The sequence below is a fragment of the Staurois parvus genome, unplaced genomic scaffold (assembly GCF_062004578.1).
Source record: "Staurois parvus isolate SC_StPar_1 unplaced genomic scaffold, SC_StPar_1.0 ptg000818l, whole genome shotgun sequence".
Classification (NCBI taxonomy): domain Eukaryota; kingdom Metazoa; phylum Chordata; class Amphibia; order Anura; family Ranidae; genus Staurois; species Staurois parvus.
The window spans coordinates 2,725,531-2,745,923 of record NW_028318614.1 but is presented as its reverse complement, the minus strand read 5'-3'; the positions used below and the strand labels follow the sequence as shown (position 1 = coordinate 2,745,923).

Sequence of the window (20,393 nt, the reverse complement as noted above, 5' to 3'; positions counted from 1 at the left end):
ACTATTTTTTTCAAATGAACAAATTTCTAACAGTGCATGTGGTTTTCATTCGGTAAAGTCCATTCATTCCAAAATCAAACGTTTAAAGCAAACACAATCCTTTGAACAACAAATGAATGTTTTGGGAATGTTCTAAGAATTTTCATACAAATTGTCCTAAGACTTTTCCTAAGAATTTGCGTTTGAAATTCTATCCATCTATGGGCAGCTTTAGATAGCAATAAAGTCTAATAGGCAAATTGGCTTGAAAAATTGAGATGGAGGTACATGTTATAAGGGAGCAGCAAATCCAGACAACACTGACACTTTGCTGAAGCCTGGACATTTATTTAATTTACATTATTTAAGTTTTCTATATGTTTCCAGTTATTTCTCATTCTGGGCTCAGGAAATACTTTAGTTTATTGCCATTCTTTCCTTCCAACTTCAAGAAGAACTTTATGTTTTTCCAACAGCTCCCTGGCCTCCCTTTTTTTCTGCACCTGTCTTAAAAATTGCATTTATACATATCTTTTAACAGGGTTTTCCAATATTAAATGAAACTCTGTGGGGCCCCCCTTGCAGGTTTCTGGAGGTTTCTCGTGCGGTCACTCTAGTGGGATAACATTGAACTAAGTAATGGACATGTTGGACTGCTAGATGGAGATGACCATCATTACTGTACATTACATATACAGTACATAGGTTGCACCAAAATGAAAAAAGCTGAGCTTTTAAGCAACAAACTGTAACATGATCCTGATATCTATGGTTCATGTACTTTAAATTGTTATTGAGTACATTCCATTATTACAGTATTTTCTCTATAGAGTCTTTAATGTAAAGTTTTCTTTAGATTTTAGCTGATTCATTTTTTCTAATTTTTGTAAACTGAAGAAAGCTTTGTTGTAATTTTCTTTCAAGGTTAAAGCAATATTATTTTGATCAGTTGTCATGGAACCCTTAAATGGCATAGGGCCCATAGGCCAGGGCCTACTCTGCCTATCTGGTAATCCGGCAGTGCAGTTTTCTGTCTGTATGCCATCCAAGGGTCCTCTTCTCCCTGTGGCACTGGTGTGACATTTTCAATACTGTAGTTTTGTAGTGTGAGCCCAGGCTAAGCTGGTAGTGATGTAGGACAGCCTAGGCTCACAGGAACTGGGTTGAATAATGCTGGTTGTCAATTTTGGTAAAATTTCAGCTAAGGCAAAACTGTAAATTGGTGGCACAATCAGGTTTGGCAAAACGACTCTACTTACCCAGGAATAATTTCATACTAAATGATCTGGGTGCCCATATTTAAAATCTAGAGATGATATACAGGTAGTATAGTGTTGATAAATCACAACTAGCAAAATCCTAGGACTAAAAAAGACACATGGGGGAGATTTACTAAAACTGAAGAGTGCAAAATCTGGTCACCTTCCAGGACAAAGATTAATTGAACAAGCTGAAGTTAGAAGCTGATTGGCTACCATGCACAACTGCACCAGATTCTGAATGTTCTAGTTTTAGTAAATCTCCCCCAAGGTGTGCTTGTGTATTTCTGTAGCTTAATCATCATTATGATTTAAGCATGTGATTGTCTGCACCTGCCTTGGTTTGATTTGGATCGTTTGCCTGAGTGATAATACCTTTGCTCTTCAAATTCACTCCAGGGCAAAACTTGCTGCACCATTCCGAGCTTTCTGAACAAGGGTATAAAAAATAACTTCTGATACATATGATTAACGCTGCGTGGCTGCGCATTCCGGTTTGGAGGATAGACACTTCACCTCCTAGTGTGAAAGACTTGTTCGTGAACAGATTGGAGGAGATGGAGGATCCTTATGGCCCAAGACAGAATTTTGTCATTCACAGCAACCTGGGCAAGCTGGATTCATTATAAAACCACAGGTGAGTACACACGAGTTATGTCCCTGACCTAATTGGTTCTGGATGCTGTTGTCCTGGAAGGGGTTGACCCATGGTCCTGACACCTGGTGTTTGTCCTAGGATCAGCTTTACCTCTCCTGCCCAGGCATGTCGATGGCGGACTGATACACTGTTGACGGCTAGGTTGAGAGAGTGGGGTGGCTTATGTCTGTGATGCACTGCTCCCTAGACGAATACGGCACTCGCATCTCCTTTCCACTTCTTACTCTCTCTCTTCTCCACTTTCCCACCTTTTCCCTTTCCTTATCTCCTACTGTGCTTCCTCCATCCCTTACACTCCTTTTCTCTCTTTCCCTTTTACTTACCAAATTCACTGCAATGGAAGACTTTTACTTTCCTGCAGTTGAGCTTTAAAGACAAACTCTAATAAATTTTAAAGTTCTCCCTTGTAGTGGAGCTGTGCTTGTCCTCCCCTCCACCGGCAGGCAGTGCCCCTCCATTTTCAGGTCCATTGCAGGGCTATGAACCCTAAATTGTCTTGATGACATCCAGACCTAAGGGTGATTTCATATGGGAATGGAGTCCTGGCAGAGCGCTTTACCGCTCCGGCTGAGGTAGCGGGCAGTGTGGTACGCAATTTACTGCATCATACTGCTCCCTTTTTTTTCTGTACAAACTTTATTTGAAGTATACAAAACATACACTTCATTCATGGCAATGTACAACAGTGTGATGTACTGTGCTGCTGTAGATTGCCATGCACTGCAATAAAATGCAGAATTCTGCATCTTAGCACAGTGGCGCAGCTCCAGGCTGTGTTGCAATGTAGATGTGACACAGGAAAAAATTGTTGAAGAATTGGTGACATGCGTTTTACAATTAACCGCCTGCCACTGCTGTATATGTGAATTCTGCCTTAGTCTGATAGAACGCAGGGGAAAAGACAATGTAAAAACCTGTCTAGCATCATTAAGGAGCAGAGGATCGGGTAAGTACTGTATATCTTCTTTTCTGTGTCCCCTAGACCTAAACAAGCAATTAACCCTTGCAGTATGGGTGCAGCCCCACTGCAAAAGTTCATTTTAAAGTTTCCCAGAGTTGAGCTTCAAATATCACATCTGACTTTGCAGGGTATACTGCAGTAATATAATTTATATTCAATTTACATAAAAAAGGGCATTTTAAGCCCCAGGTTTGAGAATGGTGACCCCCCCATGACTAATGTCCAGTAAAGGGAAGATTGGATTATAAATACTGCTTTGCTCATTGACCGCCACAAGGCACAACCTCCCAGACTTTCAGTATAAGAGCTGTTCAAATGTCACAGCAATAGCTTGTATGTCGACTCCTCCGGGAAGAACAAGCGCTGTTGTTTACTGTGAACATTGACTCCTACAAAATGTGGAGGAGAAATATGTGCTGCTTTAAGCTGGGAGCCCACTGGAGCTCCGACTACAGATATACTGTGCGTGAAGGGCAACGCAGAATAAAAACTCATTACAGTGATTTGTTCTTTAAGAATTCAGAGTATTGATTAAAGGTCATCCTGAAATAAGGAGAAATTATAAACTACGTAAAAGGAGCTACAAAAACATACATACCCAAGTAGAGAAAAGTCCCTTACCTGCTAAGATATTGAAATATTTCACATTTCTGTGTTTGCTGTGAAGAAGAAGTCAGCTGTGTATTGGAAAATATCATTTTGGTTTGGCGCATCTCTTTTTCAGATCACATGAAACTTTTATATACGTACCTCTGAATTGTGTTAAAGTGGACATTTCGGTAACTATACAAGTCTGCAAGCGTCACAATATGTCATGCACAGGGGCGGACTGACAACTCATGGGCCCCCCGGGCATTAGGGGATCATGGGGCCCCTGTGTCCTTGCCTAAACTCAAAAAAGCCTATGAAAATGTACCAGGGGCATCTCATGGGGCCCCCTACTGACCCCGGGCCTTTGGGCAGTGCCTGAGTTTCCAAATGGTCAGTCCGCCCCTGGTCATGCAACAATATACAGTTAAAAAAGGCACCATTAAAGTAGTTTTAAACCTTCTGTGTTTTTAGCTTAACTTATTAAACACAACAAACGAATAATTCGAAAACCACTAAGCAACTTATTCACTCCCTTATTATCTCTCACCTTGATTATTGTAACTCCCTCCTCATTGGCCTACCTCATCGCAGGCTATCCCCTCTTCAGTCTATCATGAATGCTGCTGCTAGACTCATCCACCTTACTAACCGTTCCATATCAGCCACCCCTCTCTGCCAATCCCTCCACTGGCTTCCCATTGCCCAACGGATAAAAATCAAAACATTAACAATAACGTATAAAGTCATTTATAACTTTGCCCCAAATTACATCACCAATCTTGTCTCCAAATATCACCCAAGACGTACTCTCCTCCTCGTACGACCTCCTGCTCTCTAGCTCCCTTGTCTCCTCCTCCCATGCTCGTCTCCAGGACTTCTCCAGAGCTTCCCCCATCCTCTGGAACTCTCTTCGCCAATTTATCAGACTATCGCCTACTCTGCTCACTTTTAGGCAATCTCTGCAAACCTATCTCTTCAGGGAAGCCTATCCTGTCCTCAGCTAATAATGAAATCTTCTATTCCTCCACCAGTCCATCCCCCACAGTTACTACCTTTCGTACCTCTAGCCCCTCCCTCCTAGATTGTAAGCTCCAAGGAGCAGGGCCTTCCTAACCCTCTTGTATTGTTGCTGTATTGTCTCCCGTTATATTGTAAAGCGCTGAGCAAACTGTTGGCGCTATATAAATCCTGTATAATAATAATAATAATAATAAATCCCTAGTAAAATTTCTTAACCAAAAGGGTCGAGTATCTGGCTGCTCATCCCTATATAAATGCATGTACACAAAGAATCCCAAGTGGGACTTTAATGCAGCAATAGGATCATACATATATTGAAAGAGACATTTGGTTAAAAAAGATTTTTATCAACTTTATTACATACACATTGCCATTGTAATATTGAATACATGATTTCTAAAAAGAATATTGCTCTGACAGTATTCTTACAAGAGAACTCTTAATACAAGAATATGAAACCACACAGAAAAGAAAGAAAAAATACTGATGCATTTCGATCATTCCACATTCTAGATCGTCCTCAGGGGGCAGGAGAGACAAAGGACTTTCTAGTAGATATATAGACAATCATAAATGAGTATACCAATAAAATAAATTAACAGATAATCAAAATTTTTTTTTTCCACATAACCAAATAATTTTTTACTTACAAAAACATGTCGGAGCAAAAGAGAGGATGACATCCAAGATGAGAGGCTGGCCACCATGTTCCGGAGGGGTGCATCATCCAAGAGGGCATAAGTGGTCAGATGTAAGTCACCAGGCAATAAGGACTGGCAGAGGGGCACCAGAACATCCCCCCAATGGGGCTAAAGATGGTATGAAAAACAGAATATATTAAATTCCAAATCATCAGACCAAAGGGATATACCTAATAAAAGAATATGCATTCTTTTATAAGGTATATGCAAAGTAAAATTTCTCAGCATGTGCAGTTTACAACTTTCAATGCTGCTGGCTCCTGTTCTTTCCTAAACTTCTGGACCTCATAGAAAAGAGTTAACAATGGACTGCAGTGTGCAGCCAGCATGTTAGCTTGACGAAGGGAGTGGGGAAAGGAGGGAGTAGCAGGGAAGCACCTTGCCATCCTAAGCAGGGCTGCCGTTAGAAACCACAGGGCCCCATACAGCCAACCTGACAGGGCCCCCCCCCCCCAAAAAAAAAAAACACAGTTTGATGTGCTTCAGTTATGAATAAACACAGTGAGTGGTTGGTACTGATCACTCATTGTGTTCATTCAGGAAAGGAAGGGGCTGGTAAATGCGACTTATTTACTGGACCCTTTCCCCACTCTCTGTCCTGAAGTATCCTATTGTGTGCTTGCAGCTGCTGGTGGGAAACAGGCAGCACAATGGTGCTGGGGGAACTCAGGAGGACCTGGGCAGCAGGTGAAAATGTATGGTGCACAATGAGGGTGATGGGTGTGGCAGGGGGGCAATTACTAAAACTGATCAACTGTATTGGTCGCTCTGCAGTGGCTGAAAGCCAGCAGGAGGGAGAGAAGAATCCAACTTTCAGCTGGTGCATAGAGAGCCATACAAGGGATCGATTCCAGTAATTGCTCCACCCCCCTTCAGCTGTGTCGGTCATGCTTCCTGCTCACACCCAGGGCCCCATACAGAAGGGCTGATGATACCCCCATATCCATAGCCATGTTCTTAAGGCTATGGGGTTGTGTGTTTCTATTATTGCATACAGTGTAGGGAGATACAACTCTAGTCCCTGCATCCAAGGGTGGCTCCATATAATATTGTAAGAGAAAGGAGCCACCCTGAAACAGGAAACCTGACCAGTGGTCATGGCACCAGCTTAAACTGGAACATAGGTAAGGAATAAAAGATAAAGAAACTGTGCACATGATTAAATCAGCTGCTGAAAGTGCTTAAAACTGTGGATTTATTTCTACTTTTAATCCAGGCTGAGATGGTGTCATTGGTTTGCTTCAAACAGGATGAAGCACTTCCATGTCTCTTTCTCACTGGCTGTAGCAGGGGCTGATCTGTGTTAGATATTTGTGAACGTAGATGAAAACTACACAGACATAAGAATTTACATGCCTGTGTCATCTCTGAGCCAACATTTCTGTCCAGGAGGTAGATTCTGACACATGATAATGCAGGAGCAAAAATGATCTATGTGGGAAGGTATACAGTGCTCAGCATAAATGAGTACACCCCTTTTGAAAAGTAAGATTTTAATCAATATCTCAATAAACACAAGAACAATTTCCAAAATTTTTACAAAACTGAGTTTTATAGAACATTTGTTTAGCTCATTACATGAAAGCAAGGTTATTAGTATAACTTAGATTACAAAATCTTCAGTTTTACTCCAATTAGTTGATGCAAAAATGAATCCACCCCGCAACAAAAACTACTCCATCTAGTATTTTGTATGACCTCCATGATTTGTAAGGACAGCACCAAGTCTTCTAGGCAGTGCCTGAGTACTCGAATGGTCAGTCCGCCCCTGGGTGTACTCATTTATGCTGAGCACTGTACATATTACACTTACGCATTACTTAAAGCTGAAGTTTAACAAAAAAAAAAAATCCCCACAGGTAGTCACATGACTTGCCTGTAAGGAAGTATGTCTCATGTTGTGCTGGCAGTTGGATTCTGGAGAAATCCTCTCTATAGGGATGCCTGTCCTCTCCGTGGATCTGAATTTGCAGCACTGCAATGGTTAACAGCAGTATAGATGGTCCAACAGGGACAGGGCCCCCTCCTCCATTGAGAAAAGTCCTTTTGTTGATTATCCTGCTTGTCACACGATCTGTGGATTTGAGAGAATCCTTTCACTGATCAAACTGATTTCAAAGGTTTGGTAATCGGGATGGATTTTTTCTGTTAGAGCACTTAAAAGTGCGGTTGGAGGGAGGCTTTAAAATGCACAGCTGAGCCGAACTTTTAGAGTCCTCCAACCAATTCCCCCTTGAGTCTAGGTTGACACCTAAGCATTTTCCACAGCGTTTTGTGTTTTACAGAAAAGCACTACAGTCCATTTAACGATTTCCTATGGGAGAGGTGAAACGCACATCTTTGCGTTTTCACCGTCAGGGACTTTTTTAATCTCAAAACGTTGCGTTTTTGGTTCTATAGACTTCAATGGAGATGCTGCAGATGTAGTGCGTTTTTATGCGTTTTAGGCCCCAAGTACACGGGACACTTCTGAACGATGGAAACTGACTGCTGGAAAATGTAGGTTAAAAAACGTCTGTTTAGCCGCCTTTGCAAAATGCATTTATGCGCGTTTATGTGCGTTTGAGTTTAGAAGCGTTTTTTAAAGATAAGCACAGGAGAACCTCCCAAATGCCCAGTATGCACTGAAAAGTGGTAAATTAATAACTATTTCAGACTGTTTCAGAGAAATACAGAGAGTAGAAGCAGAGACAGCAGTATGTGTTGAGATTTGCTTAGGTGTGAGTTGCTCATTAACAATTCTTTTGTTTCCAAGGGTGGGAAAGGTGTCTGGTGGAGGGAGTCATTAAGGTCACCTGGCAGGGGGTCTCCAGGAGGAATTTGAGGTGTGAATGGTCATTAACATATCTTTTGTTTCCAAGGGTGGGAGAGGTCTGAGGTGTGAATTGGTATTACAATGTGTGACAAGCTTGGTAGGAACATCCTGTGTTCAGTGTTTTGTCCATCTGAGTACCTTGAAAACTCTTTGCATGCATTTTTCATGATGAAAAAAGGCTCTGGACAGCATCGGGAACTAGAAGAGTTAAAAAAAATTTCAAACGCTTATAAACACGATTTACCGCGCTTAGCCACGTTTACAAGCATTTTGTGTTTGAAACGCTGATAAAATCGACTGCTGAACGAAGATGTGTACATGGACATATAGGAAAACATTAGGGTGAGTTCAGGGGCTGCTGAAAAAACACAGAACAGCTCCTAAACGTGAGTTTATCAGCTTCAGTGTACATGAGCCCTTACTCTGCCTAGCAACAAGGATAAAAAAACACAGCAAAAATGTATGTGCAAAAAACGCACTGCAGAAACGGATCAAACGCAAACTGCATAGGTGTGAACCTAGCCTGAGGCAAGGTACAGTGTTATTTTCAGGAAGCTATGTACTTCCCCCTGCCAGCCCCTCCCACCAGCCATGATCTGCCTGTATTGAATAGAGAAGCACAGACACCCAGTGATGACATCACGCACAGGGTCTCCAATACGTTATGTATTGAAAACAAAAAGGCTTTGTTTAAAAATGTAATCGGCATGTGGATAAGGAGGGGAAGAGAAACCAAAGAAGGCAAAATAAAAGCAGATTATACTTCAGCTTTAAGGTTGCCAACTCAGCTCTTTCGTTGCTGACATATATGAATTAGGCTGGTTATGTGGATGATTACCTCCAGATGAAACACTGACTGGATCTAATTAACCACAAAACCTGTATTATTTAGATATGTCAGTAATTAAAAGGATTAATTGGCAACTTTGTTCATTCTCATTATGCAAATTTGGCCATCCATACTTTATATATCACATATTTTGGATAATTTACTGAGTATTCGAGTGGATTTGACAGATTACTAAAGATGAAAGTACTTGTGAAATGATGCTCCATCAGTGATCCATTCAGTCCACAGCTGTGATCCACGTAACCAGCTCACATATTCCTGATCAGCTTTTTGATTTCAATTTCGTTCATTTTAAATAAAAAAAGCTGTATAAACTTTCCTTTAGTTATACTGGATACAAATGTACAGTATGTAATGATGTTGCAAACAGGGGCGGACTGACAACTCATGGGGCCCCCGGGCAATAGGGGATCATGGGGCCCCTGTGTCCTTGCCCAAACTCAAAAAAGCCTATGAAAAAGGTACCAGGGGCATCTCATGGGGCCCCCTACTGACCCCGGGCCCTTGGGCAGTGCCCGAGTTTCCAAATGGTCAGTCCGCCCCTGGTTGCAAATGAATGAGAAAAGTGAATTCCCGATGGCTATGTTGATCTACGTTGAAGCTGAAGCCACAGCAAAGGATAAAATCTCAGTTGTCTCCGTTGCCCCCTGTGTCCCCTTGGCCTGATCCCCTTATGTTTCCTGTCCCATGGACAAAATAGGGATCGATAGGAATGCTCTCCAAAGTGAAGGAAATCCCCTCTAAGGCTTGGTTCACACTGAATGCAATTTTAAATCGCGTGGTTTTTTTTGCGATTTCACAGCGTTTTCTGAAGATTTCCCAACGATTTCTTGCGTTTTCCATTGCGTTTTGCAGTGTGATTTCTATTGTAGTCTATATGTGAAATCGCAACAAACTGCAGAAAAAGTAATACAAGAACTACTTTTGAAATCGCGCTGCAGCAAATCGCGTATGTTAAGACACTCACATTCACATTCCTTAGATCCGATTTCAGGAACGCTTTAAATTCCCAAATCGCACCTGAAATTGCGGCGGCTAAGCCCTGGTTCACACTGAATGTGACTTGGCATGCGATTTGCATGCCCTGCGACTTGCAAATCGCATGCCAAGTCACACCCTATTGTCCGCACTTAGAGCAATCATATCAGTACGGTTCCAACTTGGTCGGATCCCCACTGATTTCAGAAGTAGTACAAGCACTACTTTTGGTGCGATTTGCACCTGTATCAGATGTCTTGCAAATCGCACCTGAAGTCAACGGGTCCTCCGACTTTGAAATCATGCGACTTCACTGTAAATTGCACAATTTCAAAGTCAGGCATGATGTGAATGGAGGGTAAGGCCCTGTTCACATCTAGCGATTTGGGATCACGGGCGGAATCACCGCAATTCTACCTGCGATACCAAATCGCACTGCAATCATGGCAAAATGCGCCACACATTTTTGAGTGCTATTCATTTTTTAATTGCACCTCAAACACAGTTTTGCTGCAATTGTCGCATGATAATCTTGCAGCAATCCGCATCATGCAAAGGTTGATGCCCAAAAGAAGCTTCTACTCCTATTTGGGCAACAAGTTTTGCGGCAAAACTGCACTGCATTTGAGGTGCCATTAAAAATGACTGGTCTCTATTGCTGTGTAATTTGGAATCTTGTGCAGAATCGCGACGATTCCGAACACGATCCCAAATCGCCAAATGTGAGCAGGGCTTGTTAAGGCACTGACGCTCCACTAAGAAAAACAATCCACACTCAGCTCACTTTTCAGAGGTGTTTGACAGGCATTGGGGAGGCGATATGTTGCCTTCCTACCGCCTGATTTAATTCTACATTTGCTTTACTATTGTGCTCCAACCGCATGCCCCAAAATACTGTATTAGGCATTAGGCGGCAGCAAGGCCCACTGAAGCAACATGCTGTTTAACCATTTATGGTCCAGAAACGTTACCTCCTTACCGCGCTACTTTAACTGGCAAATGCACGCTCATGCAACACTGCACCCATATCAAATTTTTATCATTTTTTTCTCACAAATAGAGCTTTCATTTGATGGTATTTGACCACTAGTGGTATTTATTTTTTTATTACATAAATGAAAAAATACCGAAAATTAAAAAAAATATATATTTTCTGTTATACAACATATCTAATAAAAAAAATTAAACACTGCACTCATATGAAATTTGTATCATTTTGTTCTCACAAATAAAGCTTTCATTTGGTGGTATTTGGTCACCAGTAGATTTTACTTATTTTTTATTACATAAATGAAAAAATACCAAAAATTTAAAAAAAATATATATTTTCTGTTATATAACATATCTAATAAAAAAAAATTAAATAATATAAAGTTTCTTCATAAATGTAGACCAAAATGTACTACTGCTACATGTCTTTGGTAAAAAAAAATCCCAGTAAGTGTATATGAATTGGTTTATGTGAAAGTTATAGCGTCTACAAACAATGGGATATATACTGGAATTTTTGTTTATTTTTTTATTTTTTACTAGTAATGGATATGACCACTGACTAATACAGGCCATAGACGGGTCGAAAATCGGCCAATTTTTCAGCCGAAAAAAAAATCGGCCGATTTTCGCACCATTAGTGGGTTAATTGGTTGGCCATTTTTCAGGGTTTTGGCTCATTTTTTTTAATCGGTAAAGTTGGAAAATTCGCGGCCGATTTGGACAATCGGCCGATTTTCCCGCCAATGATGGGCAAATCGGCCGATCGTTTTACCGATAAAAAAATCTGCGCATGGGCCCTGACCTGCAAGAAGAAGAAGAAAAAGAAGAAGAAAATAAGAAGAAGAAGAAGAAAAAGAAGAAGAATTCCAGTCCGCTATTATATTTTATGGTTGCAACAATGTATCTATTTGTATCCGAATATAAACATCTGTATCCAAAAGGGATACAAATGGATACATTGTTGCAACCGCAAGACTTTTCATGTAAAATATAATAGTGGAGCTCTATGCAAGGGGCAGAAGTAAAAATGGCGGCTGTAGACGGGACGAAAATCAGCCGATTTTTTTACCGTTGGTAACGTCGGCCTATTGAACGACCGATTTTTCTTTTTTTTAAAAAAAAACTGTTTTCGACCCTGCATTATAGTGGGACAGTGATAGTGTGCAGGGCAATCTGACACTAACTAACATTGGGTGATAACTTAGGCTAGGTTCACACCTATGCAGTTTGCGTTTGATCCATTTCTGCAGTGCTTTTTGCGATGCGTTTTGCGTTTTTGCACATGTGTTTTTACGTGTTTTTGATGTGTCTTGCGTTTTTTTTTTTCCATTGTAGCTAGGCAGATTAAAATGCAAAACACATAAAAAAAGCATTATAAATTATGCAAAAATGCAGCAAAAACATACCACATGCTTTTCTGCATCATCTCCATTGAAGTCTATAGAACCAAAAACGCAACTTTTTGTGTTTAAAAAACTCCCTGACCCTTTCCAAAAAATGCACCAGGTGAAAACGCAGAGGTGTGAACGTGTTCCATAGGAAATCATGTTAAATGGGTTGTAGTGTGTTTCTGCAAAACGCTGTGGAAAACACTTAGGTGTGAACCTAGACTAACTGACTCTGACATCTCCAGTGACACTAATACAATGATCAGTGCTACTAATATACACTGTCACTGTACTAATGACACTGTGTGACTGTGTGCCTAACAATGTGTGCAGTGTGTGCTCCTTACTAAACAATGTGTTTGTATTTTCTCCCTACTTTGCAAGTTCTCTTGCAGATGTAGCAGTTAAAGGGGTAAGACAAACAATTTAACACTGACAGGGGTGCTTACAACGATCAGCTTTTATTTATTCATGTAAAACCTTTAACCCAAAAGGAAAAAAAGTAAGTGATTATAAAGTGCTGTAAGTGATTATAAAGTGTGAGCTGGAGTTAAGCTTCAATTTGTTAGTGTACCTAAATCTGCAAATCCATCTAAAACTCCCCTTCCCCCAGACTGACAATGCTGCAGTCCAAAGGTGCCCCCTGTGCGCCTTCATCCAGAGTGGAGGCACCCTAAGGCATCATGCACACTGCTGCTCCTAAAGGTGAGTTCGGGAGCAGCTTTTGGTGTTTTTTTTGCCAAAGCCCCTGAACTCAACTCAATAAAAGCCTATGGGCCCATTTCGCTAAAGCTTATCACATGAGTTAAGTCAGTCACATGACTTATGTCAATTCACTATTGCTGGTATGCGGTATTTACCAAAATTAGCAAAAACACTCTGTAAATACTGCATAAAAAGACCTTAAAGTCAATTCACAAAAGGAAATAAATAAATGCATGCAGTAATTCAGTAGTGGTCCAAGCATGTGGTATGTACTGTTATCTGTCAGACATGTTGATGGGGACAAGGACCTCTTCCCCACAACGCTGGTCTGTGGTTGTGGGAGTCTGCGGATAGGGGGTTTATCGGAATCTGGAAGCCCCATTAGCAAGGGGGGCCCAGATTCCACCCCACCATGTGAATGAATATGGGGTACATGGTACCGCTACCCATTCACACAAAAAAAAGTGTACTGTGAAAAAAAGAACAAGAGAAAATTTTTGACAAGTCCTTCATTAAAGAAGAAAAATAAAAGAATGCCCCACGAAGTAGATCCAACATCAGTCACGATGCCCGCCGCTGCCGCTACCCAAAGAAAAAAAGCTCCTCTTCCGATGCAGGCTCCCGGCCGTCTGACTGCTTCACTGGCTTGACAGTTCTTAAATATATAAGGGGTGGGGCCACCCAGTGACATCACATGTGTGGCCCCACCTCCTTCTGACATCATTGCCCAGTTGATGACGCCACAAGGGGTCCCGCCTCCTTACATATTTAAGAGCTGTCAAGTCAGCGGAGCAGTCAGACGGCTGAGAGCCTGTGTCAAGAGTGGAGCCTTTTTTTTTCCTTTTTTCGGGTGCGGCGGCGGGCATCGTGATTGACGTTGGATCTACCTCGGGGGACATGTACCCCATACTCATTCACACGGGGGGCGGGATCTGGGGGCCCCCTTGCTCAAGGGGGCTTCCATATTCCGATAAGCCACCTGCCCACAGACCCCAACAACCACCGACCAGGGTTGTGGGGAAGAGGCCCTTGCCCCATCAACATGCTCGGATAAGGGTCTGGTATGGATTTTGGGGGGTTCCTCTTAAAATCCATACCAGACCCGAAGGTCTTGGTATGGATAGGAGGGGGACCCCATGCCGGGTTTTTATCATTTTTTTTAATTGCCGGCAATTCTGTTCCCCACTGACAGCTGAAACATGAACACATGCTTTTCACTACTAAAACACTGCATGACTTGATAAAATAACTCATAGTAGCGTTTTTTGGTGAATTCAAACTTTTTTTTAAGAAATGCTATGCGGCATCCTACCAGATACTCGGCTACGGTAAGATACCACTTTGGGAATTGTGCCCTGTGTGTCCATGTACACATAGATGTTTATTAGCAGCAGCAGAGTTTAGGGGTCATTAAACTTCCCTCTCCTGAATGCAGAAAAATTGCGTTTAGGAGAGGAACATTTTGGCCAAAAAAGCCAAACGCAGTAAAAACCGTGTGCAAACACGCCTAAGCACTAACTGCATTTAGCGATTGGGCAATTATTAATTTCAATGGCCAGTACTCTGGCCAATGATATATGTATATATAAACGTCCAAATGCTAAACGCGGTTTACATGCATTTTTGCTGCGTTTAGGGTTTTTCTGCTGCCAGTAAAATAAACATTCCAGTATACATGAGGCCTAATACAGGAGGTGTGTTACTGGCCAAATCACCAGATGAAAAGAGAAACAAAAAACACTAAAAAGAAAACTAATGCAGCCACCCAGAGGCGGACTGACAACTCATTGGGCCCCCGGGCAATAGGGGATCATGGGGTCCCTGTGTCCTTGCCCAAACACAAAAAAGCCTATGATAAAGGTACCAGGGGCATCTCATGGGGCCCCCTACTGACCCCAGGCCCTTGGGCAGTGCCAGAGTTTCCAAATGGTCAGTCTGCCCCTGCAGCCACCACATCTAATGATTGTTAAGCTGCAATATATAAAATTGTTGGTTTTGAGTTTAACATGCTTTATCTATAAAGACAATGTAAATAGCTCATTAGTAAGTCAAATAATTCCTGTGTCATTTTGAATCATAGAAGAAAGTTTTGGTTTTAACTTTTCAAGTGTATACTGTATAATTAAAGGGAGCAGCTGTTGGGCAGCACAGTGGCTAAATGGTTAGCACTTCCTCCTGGCAGTACTAGGGTTGTTGGTTCAAATCCCAACCATGGCACCACCTGCTTGGAGTTTGCATGTTCTCCCTGTGCCTGCGTGGGTTTTCTCTGGGTACTCCGTTTTCCTCCCACACTCCAAAGACATGCTCGTTGGTTAATTGGATCCTGTATAAATTGGCCCTATTATGTTTATGTATGAATGTGAGTTAGAGACCTTAGATTGTACGCCCCTTGAGGGTTAGGGACTGAAGTGAATCTACAATATATATGTAACGCACTGCGTAAATTGATGGTGCTATACAAGTACCTGAAAATAAATAATAGATACATTTTCTACAGAGAAGACAGTTATTTTCTAAATCTGCTAAACTGCTATACTCTGGTCAAATCCAAATTCTGACAGCCAAAATCATCTACCCTTAAGCCCGGGTTCACACTGATGCCGTGCGCAATTCGCATCAATTTCCACACCGCATCATGACCACACCCCGTTCATGTTAAGTTAACAACACCCCAAATGCGGTGCGATGTGCAGAATCAGATCAAACCGGTGTGAATACCCATGCGATCTAGTTCCGGTGCGGACCAAAGAAAGGGTCCTGCACCACTTTGGTGCGGATGCAGTGCGATCTGAGCCATACAAAATGTATGACTCAAACTGCACCGCACAGAAAACGCATGTGATTTGCACAGGGATCTGCTGCGGTTCCTGCATGAATCACATGTGATGTTCCACACCACATCAGTGTGAACCTGGGCTGAAACTAACACTGATGTAAATGTTTTTCTGCCTGATAGCAATGCAGATTTGTAATGATGAGAGCAGTGAATGTGTGATTGTTTTTCTAGTTGTCATCATTTGGGTGGCATCTCTTCTTCTAATCAATGTAAATCCAACAAAGCGGAGTGTTGACTGGTAAGTAAATTGCAGGTCTCTAGTACACTCTAGTGGATCTTTCCTGCAGCACGACATCTCAAGCACAGTAAACTGATAGAGACAACAAAACGTGGGGGAAAGTATAATATAATAGATTCATTTCACATTAGAACATTTAGCAATGCAAATGTGAACAGTGTGAGCTGCAACTTTCAAACAAACAATCAGACACACAGAGCAAGCAGGGGGGGATTGCTAGTATTGATGTGCTGTTGCTTGAGGGGGGCTTGCAGGTTGCATGTAGCATGGCACTTATTAGGGGTCCATTCACACTTGTGAACTGTTAAACACATGTGAACACATGCTAATGCTTCCGTTAATGCACACTGTCCCAAAGCATTGATTGCAATGTACATGCTCTATGTGCGGTACTATTCACTGGGAACTGCACCCCAACGCATTGTACACTAAACCTAATGCACCACAGTGCACCGCAATGCATATACCATGTGTTGTGGTGTGCTGCATTCTTAAAAAGGGCCATACATATTTTTCATCCATTGTGGTGCATTGGCACCCCATTCAAAATCAATGGTCTGCTTTAAAGCTGAATTCCAGGATTTTAGCTACTTTGCAAAAAGTGCAAGCACACTATAAGTCCAATGAGGTGCATGGCACCTGCGGGACTTATCTCTATTACTGACAGGTTTATTGGACTCCCAGAGGATACACTCAGGCTGTGAGAGGAGAGAAGAACACAGAGCAGCTATGCCGACCCCTACCCTTTCCTGCTTATTCACAGAAGCCTTTGCATTCTGTGAATGAGTTCACATAATACAAAGGCTTCTGTGAATGGGCAGAAGGAGGGGAGGGACGGGCACAGCAGTTCAAGCGACTCAGCTCTTAAAGAATCTGAGACCACAGTGAGCAGTGTTGGAGCTCCCAAAGTTATTTTCCTGGAGCACAATAAACCTGTCAGATGTGAATAATAGAGATTAGTCTATGAGGTGGAAGGAACCTCATTAGACTTAACTCATGATGTGCCTGCAGTTTTTAAAAAGTAGCTGCATTCCTGGAATTCAGCTTTACCACAAAGCATGTTATTGCCTGTGCAATAATGCACAACAAGCAGGGTTTTTTTCAGCAGGAATGTGGGGGAACGCAGTTATGATACCTCCAGCGCTGAATGTACACTGCTTAAAAAATTACAGGAACACTTTTTAATCAGAATATAGCATCAAGTCAGTTAAACTCCTGGGATATTGATCTGGTCATATAAGTAGCAGTGTCAGGGCAGGAGCCGAGGAACGGACAGGCAGGCCTAACAATGTAACGCACTGGCTGACGACAACCACCACCCACAGACCGAAGTCCCTCAGGGCGCGGAGTCTAAGTCCTAGGCTGCCCTTCACCAGGGCCCCTGATGGTGGGGATGGACTTGACGCAGCCAGGAACCAGGTCGCGGCCCCCGAGACACCTCAGCTGCGGTAATGGCCGCCGCCAATGGCGTGTAGCTGGTGGAAGAGATAAAAGAGTAGTCAGACAGGCCGGGGTCAACAACAACAGGACAAAACAGTACAGGACAGCAGACAAGAATCACAGGTCAGGACCTGGGTTCAGCAACAGAGGGTCAGATCAAAGGAGAATAGAAAGAATAGTCAAGTCACAAGCCGAATCAGATACCAGGAGAGTCACGAGAGTCAGAACAGAGTAATAGCAACACCAAGACACAAGTGCAAAGAGCATGTGCAGGCCACAGGCTTATATGTCATCAGCCACGCCCCTCTGGGGGGTGGACCTCAGAGACCTGAAGGCATAAAAGGATTCCCACCATGCACAGCAGAATCCAAGATGGACGCCAGCACATGGAGTAACATAACCTCAGGGAAAAGGTAGGACCTTGACAAGCAGAGAGGGTTGTTAATCAGTTTCAGCTGCTTTGGTGTTAATGAAATTAACAACAGGTACACTAGATGGGTAGCAATGAGACGGCCAACAAAACAGGAATGGTTTTACAGGTGGAGACCACTGACATTTTTTTCCCTACTCATCTTTTCTGACTGTTTTTCACTAGTTTTGCATTTGACTAGGGTCAGTGTCACTACTGGTAGCATGAGGCGATACTTGGACCCTACAAAGGTTGCACAGGCAGTCCAACTCCTCCAGGATAGCACATACATTGCCAGAAGGTTTGCTGTGTCCTCCAGCACAGTCTCAAGAGCATGGAGGAGATTCCGGGAGACAGGCAGTTTCTTTAGGAGAGCTTAGGAGAGCTGAGCAGGGCTGTAGAAGGTCCTTAACCCATCAGCAGGACCGGTATCTGCTCCTATGTGCAAGGAGGAACAGGATGAGCACTACCAGAGCCCTACAAAATTACCTCCAGCAGGCCACTGGTGTGAATGTCTCTTACCAAACAATCAGAAACAGACTTCATTAGGGTGGCCTGAGGGCCCAACATCCTCTAGTGGGCCCTGTGCTCACTGCCCAGCACCATAGAGCTCGATTGGCATTTGCTATTGAACACCAGAATTGTCAGTTCCGCCACTGGCACCCTGAAAGCAGGTTCACCCTGAGCACATGCAGCATGTAACAACGTTCAGCATGACTGTTTTGATGGTGGGTCAGTGATGGTCTGGGAAGGCATATCCATGGAGGGACACACAGACCTCTAGAGGCTAGACAATGGCAACCTGACTGCCATTAGATTTCTGGATAAATTCCTTGGACCCATTGTCAGAACCTACGATTGTGCAGTGGGTCCTGGGTTCCTCTTGGTGCACGACAATGCCTGGCCTCATGTGGCAAGAGTATGCAGGCAGTTCCAGGAGGATGAAGGAATTGATACAATTGAATGGCCCCCCATGCTCGCCTGACCTAAGCCCGATAGAACACCTCTAGGATATCATGTTTTGGTCCATCCGATGCCACCAGATTGCACCTCAAACTGTCCAGGAGCTCAGTGATGCCCTGGTCCAGATCTGGGAGGAAATACCCCAGGACACCATCTGTCATCTCATTAGGAGCATGCCGCGATGTTGTCAGGCATGCATACAACCACATGGGGGCCATACAAACTACTGAGGACCATTTTGAGATGCTGCAATGAAATTTAAGCAAAATGAACTAGCCTGCTGCATCATTTTTTCACTTTGATTTTCGGGGTGTGTTTGAATTCAGTCCTCTGTAGGTTGATAATTTTCATTTCCATCAAACAATGGGGCATCCTTACGTTCCTAACACATTACCCAGTCCATATCAGTATAGATATCCAGCATGATATTTTTCTCCATTCAGATTTGATGTTCCTTTAATTTTTTTGAACAGTGTATGTAATGGTAAGGGGTACTGGGGTGTGCTGGAGGGTCTGTTGATGCTGGCTGCAGGGATCTATTGTTGCTGAGTGGATCTATTGTTGTTGAGGAGATCTATTGTTGCTGGTTGATCTATTGTTGCTGATGGGGGTGTATTGTTCCTGGCTGCAGGGAAACAATTTTATTGCTTTCATTAACAAATTCCATACAAATTACTGAGCACCACAAAACAATACTTGGTTCTGTATTCTCTAAAAAGATCGGTACTGGGGGGTGAGTAGGGGGTGGAGCCAATGGATAGTGCTCAGAGGGGGGCGGAGGCAAGGGGTGATTGGGAAGGGAGGAGTACTTGCACCTATTCTTTGAGAAAAAAATCCCTGACTACAACAGAACTCTTAATTGTGAATGAGCTCTTAGGGACTCAGTCACTCCTCACAATACATGATGCATAGCACATAACGCGCATGCGCTTGTGCCCATTGAGAATGTACACTGCAATGCAATGTGTTGTAAAAGGACATTTTAGTGTTCACTTTTTCATTCTTTTTTAACTGTTGTGGTAATAAAATGCGTGGCAAAATGTTGTAATGCAGTGCATAGCTATAACATGATGCCTGCATTCTAATATCGCAGGATGTTGGTGTGAACAGGCAACATTAAAAGCAAGGCTTTTTGCCTTGTCATTGTGGTGGGACTACAGGGGGCAATGCATCAGCCTGATGTTGAGTCACAGGGCCGTGGATAAGGGGGTACCACTGGTCCTCCTGTACGGGGACCAGGCCAGCAGGGGGGCCCAGGGAGCTGAGTGAATCTGATGTGGGCAGGGAGGGTGATCAGTACAGTGGGGGGGGGGGGGAGCAATTACTGCAACAGATCCCCTGTATGGCTCTCTTTGCAGCAGTTGAAAACTGTCTTCCTCTCTTCTGCCTCCTGCTGGCTTTCAGCTGCTGCAGAGAGAGCAAGGGGATCGGTTCCAGTTATTTCTCCCCTCGATTCTCCCCCTCCCCCCAATACCCATCACCTTCCCTTGCACCATACATTTTCCCCTGCTGGCCTGACCTCCCCCCGTGTGACCCCCACTGTGTTTCCGGCTTCCCTCCTCTCCTTCCCTCCGGCAGTTGCATGCACAGAATAGAATATGTCAGGATA

General features: G+C 43.0%; 1 long non-coding RNA gene across 2 annotated transcripts in view; it reads right to left on the bottom strand.

Moving 5' to 3' along the window:
* LOC149444006 (uncharacterized) overlaps positions 1–20,393 on the bottom strand; it is an 86,099-nt gene that overhangs the window by 24,270 nt on the left and 41,436 nt on the right. The window contains exons 2-3 of one of the 2 annotated variants that reach the window (XR_016306560.1): positions 5,119–5,277; positions 4,849–5,016 (exon numbers count right to left, since the gene is read on the bottom strand). This is a non-coding gene — a long non-coding RNA (uncharacterized LOC149444006). Of the gene's footprint in view, positions 1–4,848; positions 5,017–5,118; positions 5,278–20,393 lie in introns of those variants that run through there. The other variant, XR_016306559.1, reaches the window with a different exon arrangement.